The sequence below is a fragment of the Pogoniulus pusillus genome, chromosome 30 (genome assembly GCF_015220805.1).
Source record: "Pogoniulus pusillus isolate bPogPus1 chromosome 30, bPogPus1.pri, whole genome shotgun sequence".
Taxonomy (NCBI): domain Eukaryota; kingdom Metazoa; phylum Chordata; class Aves; order Piciformes; family Lybiidae; genus Pogoniulus; species Pogoniulus pusillus.
In genome coordinates, this window is record NC_087293.1 from 13,092,276 (window position 1) to 13,105,208 (window position 12,933).

The following is a 12,933-nucleotide window of genomic DNA, read 5'->3' on the forward strand; positions in this document are numbered from 1 at the left end:
TGCCAGGCTGGGGCACACAGCACTCCCAAAGCCCTGAGGCTCGCCACCTCCGCAGAGAGCAAGAGCTATAGAAAAGGGATCCGGAGCCGAGGTCACATCCTTTTTCTAATGTGAATTAGTCTGAGCACTAAATGAGTTCAGACTTAATTGTGAGCATTTTCTGTTAACTAAGCAAGAAATCTTATAATAACACAATAAGGTGCCATTTCACAGCATCCAAATGGAGCAATAAGCCAGAGCCTCATTTGTATGTAGTTTTTTTTTCCCCTTCCACAGTGATTGCTGACGCTGCTGCTTTTAATATATTCACATTGGCACAGCCATTTGCATTCAGATGCAATTATGAGTTAGAAACTCCCTCCTTTCTGCAAGCTCCAGAAAGGGAGAATTTCAGCCCAGAGACACGTTACTGTTCATTTTGTGGGGTCTAATTAAGGAGTCTGCTCTGGCAGGGATCGAATTCCTATTGTTACCGAAGGGAGCGTCCTGCAAAGAAATAGATTAAATTAAACCAAGCCTTTAAATTTCTTCATTACTTCTTTTTTTTTCATCTCCCCCTCCCCTTCCACAAAATCTTATTGATCTTGAGCAGAAATAGTTATTTCCTATAGAAATAATGACCCTTTGGGGACGGAGGCCAAAAAAGATGCATGAACCAAAGCCTGTGATGGAAGGGGTCACAGCTGTGCCACCCACAGGACAGCCACTGCAGAGACCCTCCACACCAGGGAGAGCTTGAGGCTGGTGGCAAATCCACTGCAGACCCACTAAGCCTCACCCCACTAACAGGGTTTTCTGAGTCACATCAGCCAAGGAAGCAGACCAGAGGACCAGGCATTGTAGATGCCTGCTCCAGTGCCCCTGCAAGAGCAGCTGAGCTGGGTGGCCTTCCAGCTCCAGGCTACACCCGTAAAGAGATTCCAGATTGGAGGAAAGAGTGCCTGGGAAGAGCTGGCATCTGCAAAAGTTGGGTATTAAGAGGCCACAGCATGAGGCAGGGTGGTGTGGGCTGCTCTGGGACCGGAGGTCTCCACCATTCTCATTTCCAGGGATGCTGCAGGCAGGCCAGCTGTATGAGAAACTGCAGAGAGAGGCTCTGGCATCATGCCTGGAACAGAGCCCCTACCATAATCCTCATGAGCTGCAGCTGTCCTTTGACCCATCTTGGTCAGCTCATCTCCTTCTCCCAATCTGTGGCTCCAGAGAGATTTCTCCAGCTCTAATGGAGAAGGCTGCCATCTCCTAAGTGTTCCTCCTCAAGAAAAAGCCCTAGCCTGGGCTGAAAGAGGCAAATAACCTCTGTTCTGACCAGCAGCCAGGAGAGGAGAGGAATGAAGAAACCAGGAGAGGTTCAGCTCCAGCACAGGACTTAACTCCCCTCTTCAGGGGTGGCTGAGGTGAGAAAAGCAGTGAAGCTCTTGTCTTGGGTGTAGACACCAAGGTTGCCAGCGCTGTCCATGATGTTGTGTTGTGTGAGAGCTGGGGCTTGGAACCACCCTGCAAATACAGGGAGGGAGAAGGTGTGTGAGTGCCTGCTGCAGCCTCACATCCCGCCCTACACTCTGGCAGGGGCACACTGAGCCGAGACAGGCACTTGCCACTCCACCTTGGTTTCCAGGAACAGCACCAGAAGGAAAGGGACGTGCAAGACCTTGGCCACATCAAAATCCTACCCACACCAATGAGCTGAGACTGCAGGAGCTGACCAGAGCAGGAACCTCACCTGGTCCCTCAAGCTGGCCTCCAGCCTCTTCCACTGCAGCAGGGTCAGCGCTGAGCTCCTCAGGTGGGTGCCGGTGAGCAGTGAGTAGCCTCCTCCTCTCTCCAAGAGGGAGAAATAGCAGTGAGAAGAGAAGGAGGAGGAGATGGCGTAATTACTGCAGCACCTGAGATCTCATAAAGAGTGCCATGTAGATTACCTCCTCCCGACAGGCTGAGGCTTTGGTTTATAGTTTACACCAGCATATATCGAATTAACCTCGCAGAAAAAGGTTAAACTATCAATCACCAAGCTGCAGTTTCAAGAACTGCATTCCCGTGATGTATGGCACTGGCAGGCACGTCAGGACTCAGCCAAAGACTGCTTAAAAGTAACTGGGGATAATGGGCCCAGCTCCTTATGGAGATAGATGGGCAAAGTGTTGACTTTAATACGCGGCATAAATGAGAGCCCGGTGTGGAAATATTGCATCACAATGGGAAACAATTTCCTCTGTTCAAACAGCCTCCACCTAGACTGCTCCTGCTTCGTAGTCACCGGCCAGCTCCACCTGCTCAGGGCTGCCTTGGGTGATAGTGGAGGTGTTTATAGGGTCTGGGGGCACCCAAAGCAGCAATGGGTGACAGGGGCGCCTGGGCAGGGAGCAGCGGGTGGCTGCTGTCACTGGCCCAAGCTCGGGGCCTCTGCTCACAGAGGGCTTCTATTAGCCACAGATGTGTGGAGCAGCAGGGCTGTAATTTGAGGCCTTGTAACACAGAGTGTTTACATTGCTGCAGCCCTGGGTGTGCTGAATTCCCTGCTGGAAAGGGGAACTGCAGGAGCAGGGAATGCAGAGAGGGAGGAGACATTCCTGTTCCAGAGCAGGGGGCATGCAGCATGTCTGGAGGTGGATGTGCACCTTCACTGCCAGGGAATGAGGGCCTCTTGTGTCCCAGTTGGCCAAGGTGGTCTGCAGCCTTTGGTGGTAATGCTAAGCAGCCTGGGCCTGCACTGGGGAGGCAGCATGCCATGGGGCTCCCAGTCCAGCTGTATGGCAGCATCACAGAGCACTTCACCACATTCAGCCCAGAGTGGCTGTGCCTAAACGGAGAGGCAGCCTTGGCATGACCATCCCACCACCAGCAGCACCTGTGACTCACCTACTGAGAGGTGTGCTACAAAGTTGGTTTGCAATTGCACTAAAGTAAATGCTAGGTTTAGGTGGAGCCCCTCATGACCACTTCAGGGACCAGGGAGAGTTCTACTCTGACACTCCCAGCCAAGGATAACACTGTCTGAGTCTCATTACACACTTTCTAATTGCACCAGCAACATCAAAGTCATTGCTTTGGCCAAGGAATGAGAACCAACACATTGGTAATGGCACCTTGGAGGCTGAGCATCTGTGACAAGCCTTTCACAGGATCACAGCACATCAGGAGTTGGAAGGGACCCAAAGAGATCATCCAGGCCAACCCCCCTGCCACAGCAGGACCATACAATCTAGCTCAGGTCACACAGGAACACATCCAGAGAGGCCTTGAAAGGCTCCAGAGAAGGAGACTCCACAACCTCTCTGGGAAGCCTGTGCCAGTGCTCTGGGACCCTTACAGTAAAGAAGCTCCCCTCTGTATTGAAGTGGGACCTTTCCCTACCATGGGAACAGCCACCCCCAAACTGGGAACCCAGCTCCCAGCAGCACTGGGAGCAGCAAAGAGAGCAGAACAATCAAGGGTGAGCTTCAGTCCTGCACAGTGCAGATGAGGTCTCTGCCCTATCATCCCTATCGCAGGAGACACTCTGGAGCACTGCAGAACCAACCCTTCCAACATGAACTGATACCAGACCCACTTCTTGTCCTCTCTGAGCCTAAATAAAGGCTCATCTGAGACCAGATACTTCACCTAGCAGGCTGCCTTGAGGATGAGGTCTCTGGCCTATCATCCCTATTGCAGGAGACGCTCTGGAGCATTGCGGGACCAACCCTTCTATCGTGAGCTGAAACCAAATCAGTGCCTGTCCTGGATAAACTGATACCAGACACACTCCTTGTCCTCTTTGAGCCTAAATAAAGGCTCATCTGAGACCGGATACTTCACCTAGCAGGCTGCCTTGAGGATGAGGTCTCTGCCCTATCATCCCTATCCCAGGAGACACTCTGGAGCATTGCGGGACCAACCCTTCCAGCATGAACTGAAATCAGATCAGTGCCTCTCCTGGATAAACCAAGACCAGACCAACGCCTTGTCCTCTCTGAGCCTAAATAAAGGCTCATCTGAGGTCCAGCACTTCACCTAGCAGGCTGCCTTGAGGATGAGGTCTCTGCCCTATCATCCCTATTGCAGGAGACGCTCTGGAGCATTGCAGGACCAACCCCTCCAGCCTGCTGGTCCAAATCAGTGCCTGTCCTGGATAAACCAAGACCAGACCCACTCCCTGTCCTCTCTGAGCCTAAATAAAGGCTCATCTGAGACCCTGCTCTTCACCTAGCAGGCTGCCTTGAGGATGTATCTGTATCCTATCATCCCTGTTCTAGGAGACACTCTGGAGCAGTGAGGACCAACCCCTCCAGCATGAACCCAAACCAGACCCACTCCTTGTCCTCTCTGAGCCTAAATAAAGGCTTATCCGAGGCCCCACTCTTCACCTAACAGGCTGCCATGAGGAGAGGAAAAGGTCAGCAAGACTTCTGAAATAAAAATGTTTCCATCTCAGCAGCGAAAAAGCCCAGATGGGTGAGCAAAGTTGAGCAAAGGGAAAGAACTGAGCTAGCAAGCAATACTGTGAGAAGCTGATAAGAGGAGCTGGAGCAGGAGAATAGGGGAGCCTTGTCTATCAGCCTATTAAAGGCTATTCTTACAAGTTCTCTTTTTTTTTCTTTCTTTCTTTTTTTTTTTCCTCTCTCTCTCTCTCTCTCAGTCTCTCCCCCCCCCCTTTCTTTTCATTAATACGCCGGGGGTGAATAGAACATTGAATAAAAATCAGTACTTACTGCACAATTGCAGGATTGAAAGGTAACTGTCAACAGAAGGATTGGGGTGACAAAAGGGGCCATTTCAGTGCTTAGCAAATGATTTTCGGCTTGTCATTTCAATGGGCCGTGTTTTTCAGAGATTGTGGTGGGGTTTTTTTTTTGGGGGGGGGGTTGGGTTTTTGGGTTTTGGGTTTTTTTTTGTTTTGAATAGCGTTTATTGCCGTGCTTTATAAAAATTTCATGTTGTCTCTTCGCAGGCACCATTCAGTTGCAGATGTGGTGTTCCTTTTGGGTTGTCAGAGGGATACTGGGGTGGGTTTGGTTTTGGGTTTGGTTTTTTTTTTGGGGGGGGGAGGGGGAGGAGGGGAGTGGAAAGAAGAAGGGAGGTGGGGGGAAAGTACAGTGGTCCAGTGAGAAAAAGGATTCTCTTGTGAAGCTAATGGCTGGGAAGAGAAACAATCGGGGCAGCTCCTACCTTCTTGCCAGCCTGACCCAGTTTCTCCCCACTGATCTTTATTCATGTCCTATTGCTCCCTCTGATAGGAAGCTTCTCCTCCCCCCCCCTACTCTGCCCTGGTGAGACCTCATCTTGAATACTGTGTTCAATTTTGGGCTCCCCAGTTGTAGAGGGACAGGGATCTGCTGGAGAGGGTCCAGCAGATGGCTATGAGGATGATGAGAGGACTGGAGGGTATGGCTGATGAAGAGAGGCTGAGGGCCCTGGGGCTGTTTAGCCTGGAAAAGAGAAGACTGAGAGGGGATTTGATAAAGTATCTGAAGGCTGCCAGGAATGGGGGGACAGGCTCTGCTCACTGCTCCCTGGGACAGGACAAGGAGCAATGGGTGCAAATTGCAGCATAAGAGATTCCAGCTCAACACAAGGGGAACTTCTTTCCTGTAAGGGTCCCAGAGCACTGGCACAGGCTGCCCAGAGAGGCTGTGGGGTCTCCTCTGAAGACTTTCAAGGCCTGTCTGGATGTGTTCCTCCGTGCTCTGTGTTAGAGAGGATTGTCCTGTTCTTGCAGGGGGGTTGGCCTTGATGATCTCCTTGGGTCCCTTACATCCTGTGAGCCTGTGATGGCGTGGGCCACAGGTTCTCTCCCTTTCAAACTGCCAGAGTGATGCTGAGACAGATAAAACTTTGTGGGCTTGGGTTTGTTGGGTTATTTTAGGGGGGGGGGGGAGGCTGGTAACAGAAAGCACATCTTCCTTAGCTCCCTTAAGACAGGAGCAGGTCGCCTATCTCTTGCCCACAGACAAGAGGTCCAATTTCGCAGGCTTTATTCAGCCAAAAATCCCCATTCACCTCAATGGGGGCTGTGCCTGAATGGGCAGTGGGCAATTAATGCTGGGGCTTTACAAAAGGAGATACGTGGGGTGTTGAAGGCATTGTGAGTATGCCCCAGAGGGGAAGCCAAGGGACAAAGTTTTACGGTTATCTGCTCTAAATAACATCTTTGAGAACACGTGTTGGTTTAATCGAGGTGATCATGTTCATTGCCACATAATTGCTCGCACAGGTCCAGCATTTGCATGACACTGTATGCTGTGCAGCAGTGGTTAAAAGGACTGACATTAGGATTTCATATCATTTTAACCAACCCCACCATTTTTGGCACCCTGGGCTCCTAAGTAGAGAGTAATCTAGAATTAGTGAGAAATAGATTTCATGGCTTTAAGTCACTTTATAGTCTGCAGGTCTTGAACCCTGATCTTTTGTAAATTGAACCACTTGTGAAAAAACAAAGGGCTCTAATCCTTTTAAACTGCCACTGCACATCCCTGGCCCAGTGCCCTTGAGAAGTGATTTAAATGGCATTGAGTATGGCAGCTCAAAACATACTCAAATCTGTTAAGAGGCTGATATCTATGAAGGGAATGGAAGCAGGGAGGAAAAAAAAAGCTAATTAAAAGTATTGATGAGTCTGCCAGAGAGAATAATATCCTTCAGCTCTCTGAAAATCACCCGGAGCAAGAACTGCATCCTCCTGAAAGAGTGGCTGCAGGGAGGAGGATAGGGATGGTGGCAGGAAGGAAGGGTGCTGGGCTGCTGGTACTGGAGCAGGGCAGGATGAGATCTGCAGGGCAGGGCAGCATACCACACATCACCAGGGCTGCCCAGTGCACCACCAGCTCCACGGGATACCCAGAAACTGGCATCCAGCACATGCCCTGCTGCTGTGGCTAAAGTCTCAGCAAAGCTGGCAACCAGGGCTGAGGTGCTGGGGCAGCCCCAAGCCCTGGCCAGCCCCTTCAGTGGGGCACAGGCAGCAGCCCCGGGGGCCAGACTGGGTGGGCAGCAGGTGGGCTGCATTTAGACATTCCCTCGGGGCTGCTGCCACATCTTGCTCTGCATGGGGCCTCTCCTGCTGCACTACCAGCTCAGAACTGCCTGTGCTGCTGGGACACCGCTTGGAGGATCACAGCTCAGGAGCCTGCTCAGTCTTGTACCTTCCAGCCTGGCTCAGGGGAGGATTTTGCTTAACTCTCCCTTTTTTAATGTACCTTTCCCTCCAAAACACAAGACACCACTTGTGAACTCTCCCAGGTGACCTGGAGTTTTCTGTGTTAGATAAACACTACTAATGTAAAAGCACTTTTCAACAGCTAGAATTAAACCAGAACCATTTCCAAGGAGCCACAGTGATGATGGGTGTGTAGCTGAGGATTCTCCTTCCTGCCAGCCCCAAGAGTAGCTGAGAAATCAACACACACATCAGGCAAGGGTCTGTCTGCAGGACCTGGAGAGCACAAAGGCATGACCAGTGGCCCATGGCAACTGACCATGCTCATGGGGACGAAGGCCATGGGATGGAGCAGGAGGCTCCACCTATGTGCCAGGCAGATCTCTGCCTCCAGTCACCCCTTTGGCTGGATCCTCCTCAACCCAGGCAGCACAGCTCCTGTAACCAAAGAAGCCAGGTTGGTACAGCATTGCTCAACACCACACTCAGTCATCTCACCTGCCCTTTGCATGCACAGGGAAGGACACTTGATGTATCACCCTGTCTTGTCCCCATCCCAAAACCCCATGGGAGCTCCTGTTGCTCCAGGGTTGTCCTGGTGTCATTGTCGTTGCTTCATGCTGTGAGCTCCACTCCAGAGCATCCATCAGCATCCCTGTTGTCCTGGATGGACAGAGAGCTCTATGTGGAGCCTTTTCCATCACAGCAGGAAGAGCTGGGTCTCAGGGGCCAGCAAGGACAGAAGGTTCAGTTTCCTTAGCAATAGTAGGAAAAAAAGATACCTTAAGAATTTCACTTGGAAAAACTTTAAAAAAATAGAAAAGCACTGTTCTGGAACAAACCTGCTGCCTGCTCCTGTCCCAGGGGAAGAGCTGAGACAAGGATCTCTGCAGTGGAAAGGGCTGAGTCGGTGTGTAAAATGCCCTTGATAGCCCTGCCGTGGTGGCTGTCTGCAGAGCTGCCGATCCCACTGATATTTAAGGCCTCATCATTTGCTTCTCTCCTTCCCCACTCTTCAGCAGCCCCCACAGAGAGGGCCAGGATGCTCCCCTGCAGATACTTCTGGTATAGGCTGATGTTCAGGTTGCAGCAGAGAGCCAATGGCATCCTGGTCTGGCTCAGGAGCAGTGTGGGCAGCAGGACAAGGGAGGTTCTTCTGCCCCTGTGCTCAGCACTGGTCAAGTCACACCTTGAGTGCTGTGTCCAGTTGTGGGCTCCTGAATTCAAGACAGATGTTGAGGTGTTGGAAGGTGTCCAGAGAAGGGCAGCAAGGCTGGGGAGGGGCCTGGAGCACAGCCCTGTGAGGAGAGGCTGAGGGAGCTGGGGGTGTGCAGCCTGCAGCAGAGGAGGCTCAGGGCAGAGCTCATTGCTGTCTGCAGCTCCCTGAAGGGAGGCTGTAGCCAGGTGGGGTTGGGTTCTTCTCCCAGGCAGCCAGGGACAGAACAAGGGGACACAGTCTCAAGCTGCGCCAGAGGAGGTCTAGGGTGGATGTTAGGAGGAAGTTGTTGTCAGAGAGAGTGATTGGCATTGGAATGGGCTGCCCAGGGAGGTGGTAGAGTAGCCATCCCTGGAGGTGTTCAAGAAGAGACTGGATGGAGCACTTAGTGCCATGGTCTGGTTGATTGGATAGGGCTGGGTGCCAGTTGGGACTGGATGATCTTGGAGGTCTCTTCCAACCTGCTTGATCCTGTGATTCTATAACCCTACCCAAGGCTCCCACCAGAATAGAATAGAATCTCCTATAGAATAGAAACTCCTGTCCTCAAGCAAACCCTCATGGGTGGGACTGCAGTCACCCCTGGGCATCAGCTACTACCAGCAGTGGGTGCTGCTGGCCAAGGACCTCCATGGCACTGGACAGGGGATGTTTGCTGCAGGATTCAGCCTCTAAAATTGGCTGTCTCAGCAGGTTTTGGGGTGCCACCCTGCCCTCTCTTGCACACAGGCACTCAGCAGCAATTCCATAAGCTGTGCCACAGAAATCACAGACACATTCCATTTGGAAAAGACCCTGAGGATCACCAAGTCCTTACTCAGCAAGGTTCACCCTAAACCATACCTCTAAGCACCACATCCAAACAACCTCCAGGGTCAGTGACTCCACCGTCTCCTTGGGCAGCCCATTCCAGTGCCTGACCACTCTTGCTGGGAAAACAGTTTTCCTCATATCTAGTCTAAACCTACCCAGTCACAGCCTGAGGCCATTCCCTTTGTTCTATCACTACTTACCTGTGAGTATCTGCCCATCTGGCCCCCAGCCCCTTCTCCACCAGGCAGCTAGTGGTGACTTCCCCAAAGCCTCACATTTTAAGTACTGATGGAGAAGCAAGGAGAGAGGCCAAAGAGGATCACAGGATATTAAGGGTTGGAAGGGACCAAAAGAAATCATCCAGGCCAACCCCACTGCCAGAGCAGGACCACATAATTTGGCTCACGTCACACAGGAACACATCCAGACAGACCTGGAAAGGCTCCAGAGAAGGAGACTCCACAACCTCTCTGGGCAGCCTGTGCCAGTGCTCTGGGACCCTTACAGCAAATAAGTTCCCCCTTGTGTTGAGCTGGAGCCTCCTGTGCCGCAGCTTCCATCCATTGCTCCTTGTCCTATCTCAGGGAGCAGTGAGCAGAGCCTGTACCCCAGCTCTCAGATAGTTATAAGCATTGATCAAATCCCCTCTAAGTCTTCTCTCCTCCAGACTAAGCAGCCCCAGGTCCCTCAGCCTCTCCTCATGAGTCCCTTACATAAGTCTCGCTTTAATCACTGAATCAAGCAGGTCAGAAGAGACCTCCAGGATCATCCAGTCCAACCTAGCACTCAGTCCTGTCCAATCAACCAGACCATGGCACTAAGTGCCTCATCCAGGCTTTTTTTGAGCTGTGTTAGGGCCCTCTTTGGACATCAGTCAGACAAAAGACTTTAGAACAAAGTTCAATTAGGTGTGAAGGAAACTGGAGGCTGCGCAGGCAGCAGCAGGCTGCGTGAATTAGAGAGATGTTAGAGCAGGAGACAATATGCAGCCCGAGATAAACGCATTTGTCTTTGCTCCACACCAGCCTCTGCTGCCAGCTTCTGCTCCAAGCCATGCAAACAGAAGCCTCCTGGCACATTTGGAAGCTAGTCAACATTTCCAGCTATAGTGTTTTAATTATAAAGCATGCTGTTCAGTCAGTTAGATGAAGCAACTGGCTCAGCCAAGGGCCCAGTGCTGCCCAGTGTGGGCTCTAAAGTGGATGCTGGGATGAGGTTTCTCAGAATGCTACCCAAACTGTCTCCTCCTCACAGCCCAGTGTGGAGCTTCCCCAGCAATGCTGGCTGCAGGGCCATGCTGACTCCACATACAGGGCCATTGGATCTAGGATTCAAAGAGTGCATTGCTCTCTGTTCCCAAGAGCATCACACATCTGCAGTCGGTGTGGTATGGCCACAGTGCTCCCAGTGTGATCACAGAGTGCCCAGGAGCTAAGCTTTTTGCAGCAGCTGTGGCTACCTTACACAGTATCACACAGAAGTAGCCAGGCTGGCAAAGCTCCTCAGGATCACCGAGTCCAACCCATATCCCTGCTCTACAAGGTTCAGCCTAAACCATATCCCCAAGCACCACATCCAAACAAATTTTAAACACCTCCAGGGTTGGTGACTCCACCACCTCCCTGGGCATCCCATTCCAATGCCTGACCACTCTTGTCTGGAATTTTTTTTCCCCTAATATCCAGTCTAAACCTACCCAGCTGCAGCTTGAGGCCATTCATGGAATCACAGAATGAACCAGGTTGGAAAAGACCTCTAGGATCATCGAGTCCAACCTATCACCTAACCCTTCTGATTAACCCATGGTGCTAAGTGCCTCATCCAGCCTCCTTTTAAACACCTCCAGGGATGGTAATTCCACCATCTCTCTGGGCAGCTCATTCCAATGGGCAATCACTCTTTCTGTGATGAATTTCTTCCTAATGTCCTGCCTAAACCTGCCCTGGCACAGCCTGAGAATGTGTGCTCTTGTTCTGTCACTGGCTGCCTGGCAGAAGAGACCAACCTCACCTGGCTACAACCTCTCTTCAGGGAGTTGTAGACAGCAATGAGCTCTGCCCTGAGCCTCCTCTCCTCCAGGCTGCACACCCCCAGCTCCCTCAGCCTCTCCTCCAGGCCCCTCCCCAGCCTTGCTGCCCTTCTCTGGACACCTTCCAGCACATCAACATCTCTCTTGAATTGAGGGGCCCAGCACTGGACACAGTACTCAGGGTGTGGCCCAGCTAGTGCTGTGTACCGGAGCAGAAGGATTTCCCTGGTCCTGCTGGCCACACTATTCCTGATCCAGACCAGGATGCCATTGACCTTCTTGGCCACCTGAGCACACTCATTGTATCACTATTTACCTGTGAGAAGAGACCAGCACCAACTTCTCCACAACATCACATTCCAGGAAAGCAGCAGATGAGGATCTACAGCATCTCCAGCACAGAGTATCTTGGGCGCAGAGCAGCTGAAGCACCCAGACCCTCTCTGGAGGTAGAAGAGGTTCCTGATGCCCTGCTACAAACTTGAGTCTGGCTGGTATTTTCTGAGGACTTTTCTGCTGCTGGGGTACCTCCTTCATCCCTGATTCCTCACCTCTTCAGTGCCATCCATCCTTCTTTCCCAAATACCACCACATGTGCCTCTCTCACAGCCTTTACCAGCACTTCCTCAGGTCACAGTGCTGTGGTGCCTCAGGTTAAGCAGGGCTGAGCAGCACAGGGAGGCTGCTGTGTCCATTGGTATTCCCTGCTGAGAAATAGGACAGAAATATGAATTCAAGAAGGAAATCACCAAGAAAAGAAAAAGGAAATAAAAGGCCATTGCTCAGTGCAGTAGATGCTTAGTGCCCAGGGATAACGCCAGGGGAAGCTGAGAGCTGCAGACACCAAAGTGCTGGCAGATCAGCCAGGAATGCCATGGTGCATTTTTAGATTGGATATTAGGGGGGAAAAGGTGGTCAGGATATTAGGAGAAGAGTGGTCAGGCACTGGACCAGGCTGCCCAGAGAGGTAGTGGAGACACCATCCCTGAGGACATGACACTTTGGGACATGGTTTGATGGCCAGGTTGGCATTGGTTCGATGGTTGGACTTGATGATCTTAGAGAGCTTTCCCAACTGAAACACTTCTATGATTCTCTGCAGCCAGGGACTTCTGATTCAGGTCTGTCTGGACACTAAATCCAAGCTGGAGAAGTTCTCCCCTGAACCTGTGCCCTGCTGAAAGCAGCAGCAGCAAGCGTGTGGCATCGAAACCCACAGACATCTTGGCCACACAGAGGAATCTGGGCTGCACAACTGCTACCCAGGGGCTGGGCAGGGACAACTGATTGTGTTTTAATTGCAGGCTCAGTATGAGACAAGGTGTGGGCCAAAGTGCAGCTCCAGGAGGTGCTGCGCCAGGAAGGATTTGGTGCCAGCAATAGATACTCTGGCAAAGGCAGCCCTACAGCTCCAATTATGGGACTTCTCTTACACCACTGTCTCTAAACATTGGCTCCTGCCCACGGTGCCTCATGCCAAACTGTAATCGCCCTCATTCTGCTAATGGCCCAAACGCTCCCAGTCCAAACGGGATGCGATAATCGCCGAGGAGGAGACAGCACCGGCGAGACCCTGCTGGGCACGGCGCGGGGACCCGCAGCCCGGTGCCATCGCACTGCGATTACCTCACAGGGGCTGGAGAAGAAACAAACCCACACTTTTCCTGCTCAGACTCCAAAATGATCATAAACTCAGATGGGTTTTGCAGCTCTCTTTGAGGAAGATTCTCCAGCAAA

General features: G+C 51.8%; 1 long non-coding RNA gene across 1 annotated transcript; it reads right to left on the reverse strand.

Annotated features, from left to right (window-relative positions):
• Window positions 1–207: 207 nt before the first annotated feature.
• On the reverse strand, window positions 208–7,829 carry LOC135188971 (uncharacterized). Its single transcript, XR_010307901.1, has 3 exons — window positions 7,637–7,829; window positions 1,724–1,822; window positions 208–486 (listed from the first exon to the last, which is right to left on the reverse strand). It is a non-coding gene; the product is annotated as an uncharacterized LOC135188971 (long non-coding RNA).
• Window positions 7,830–12,933: the final 5,104 nt, after the last annotated feature.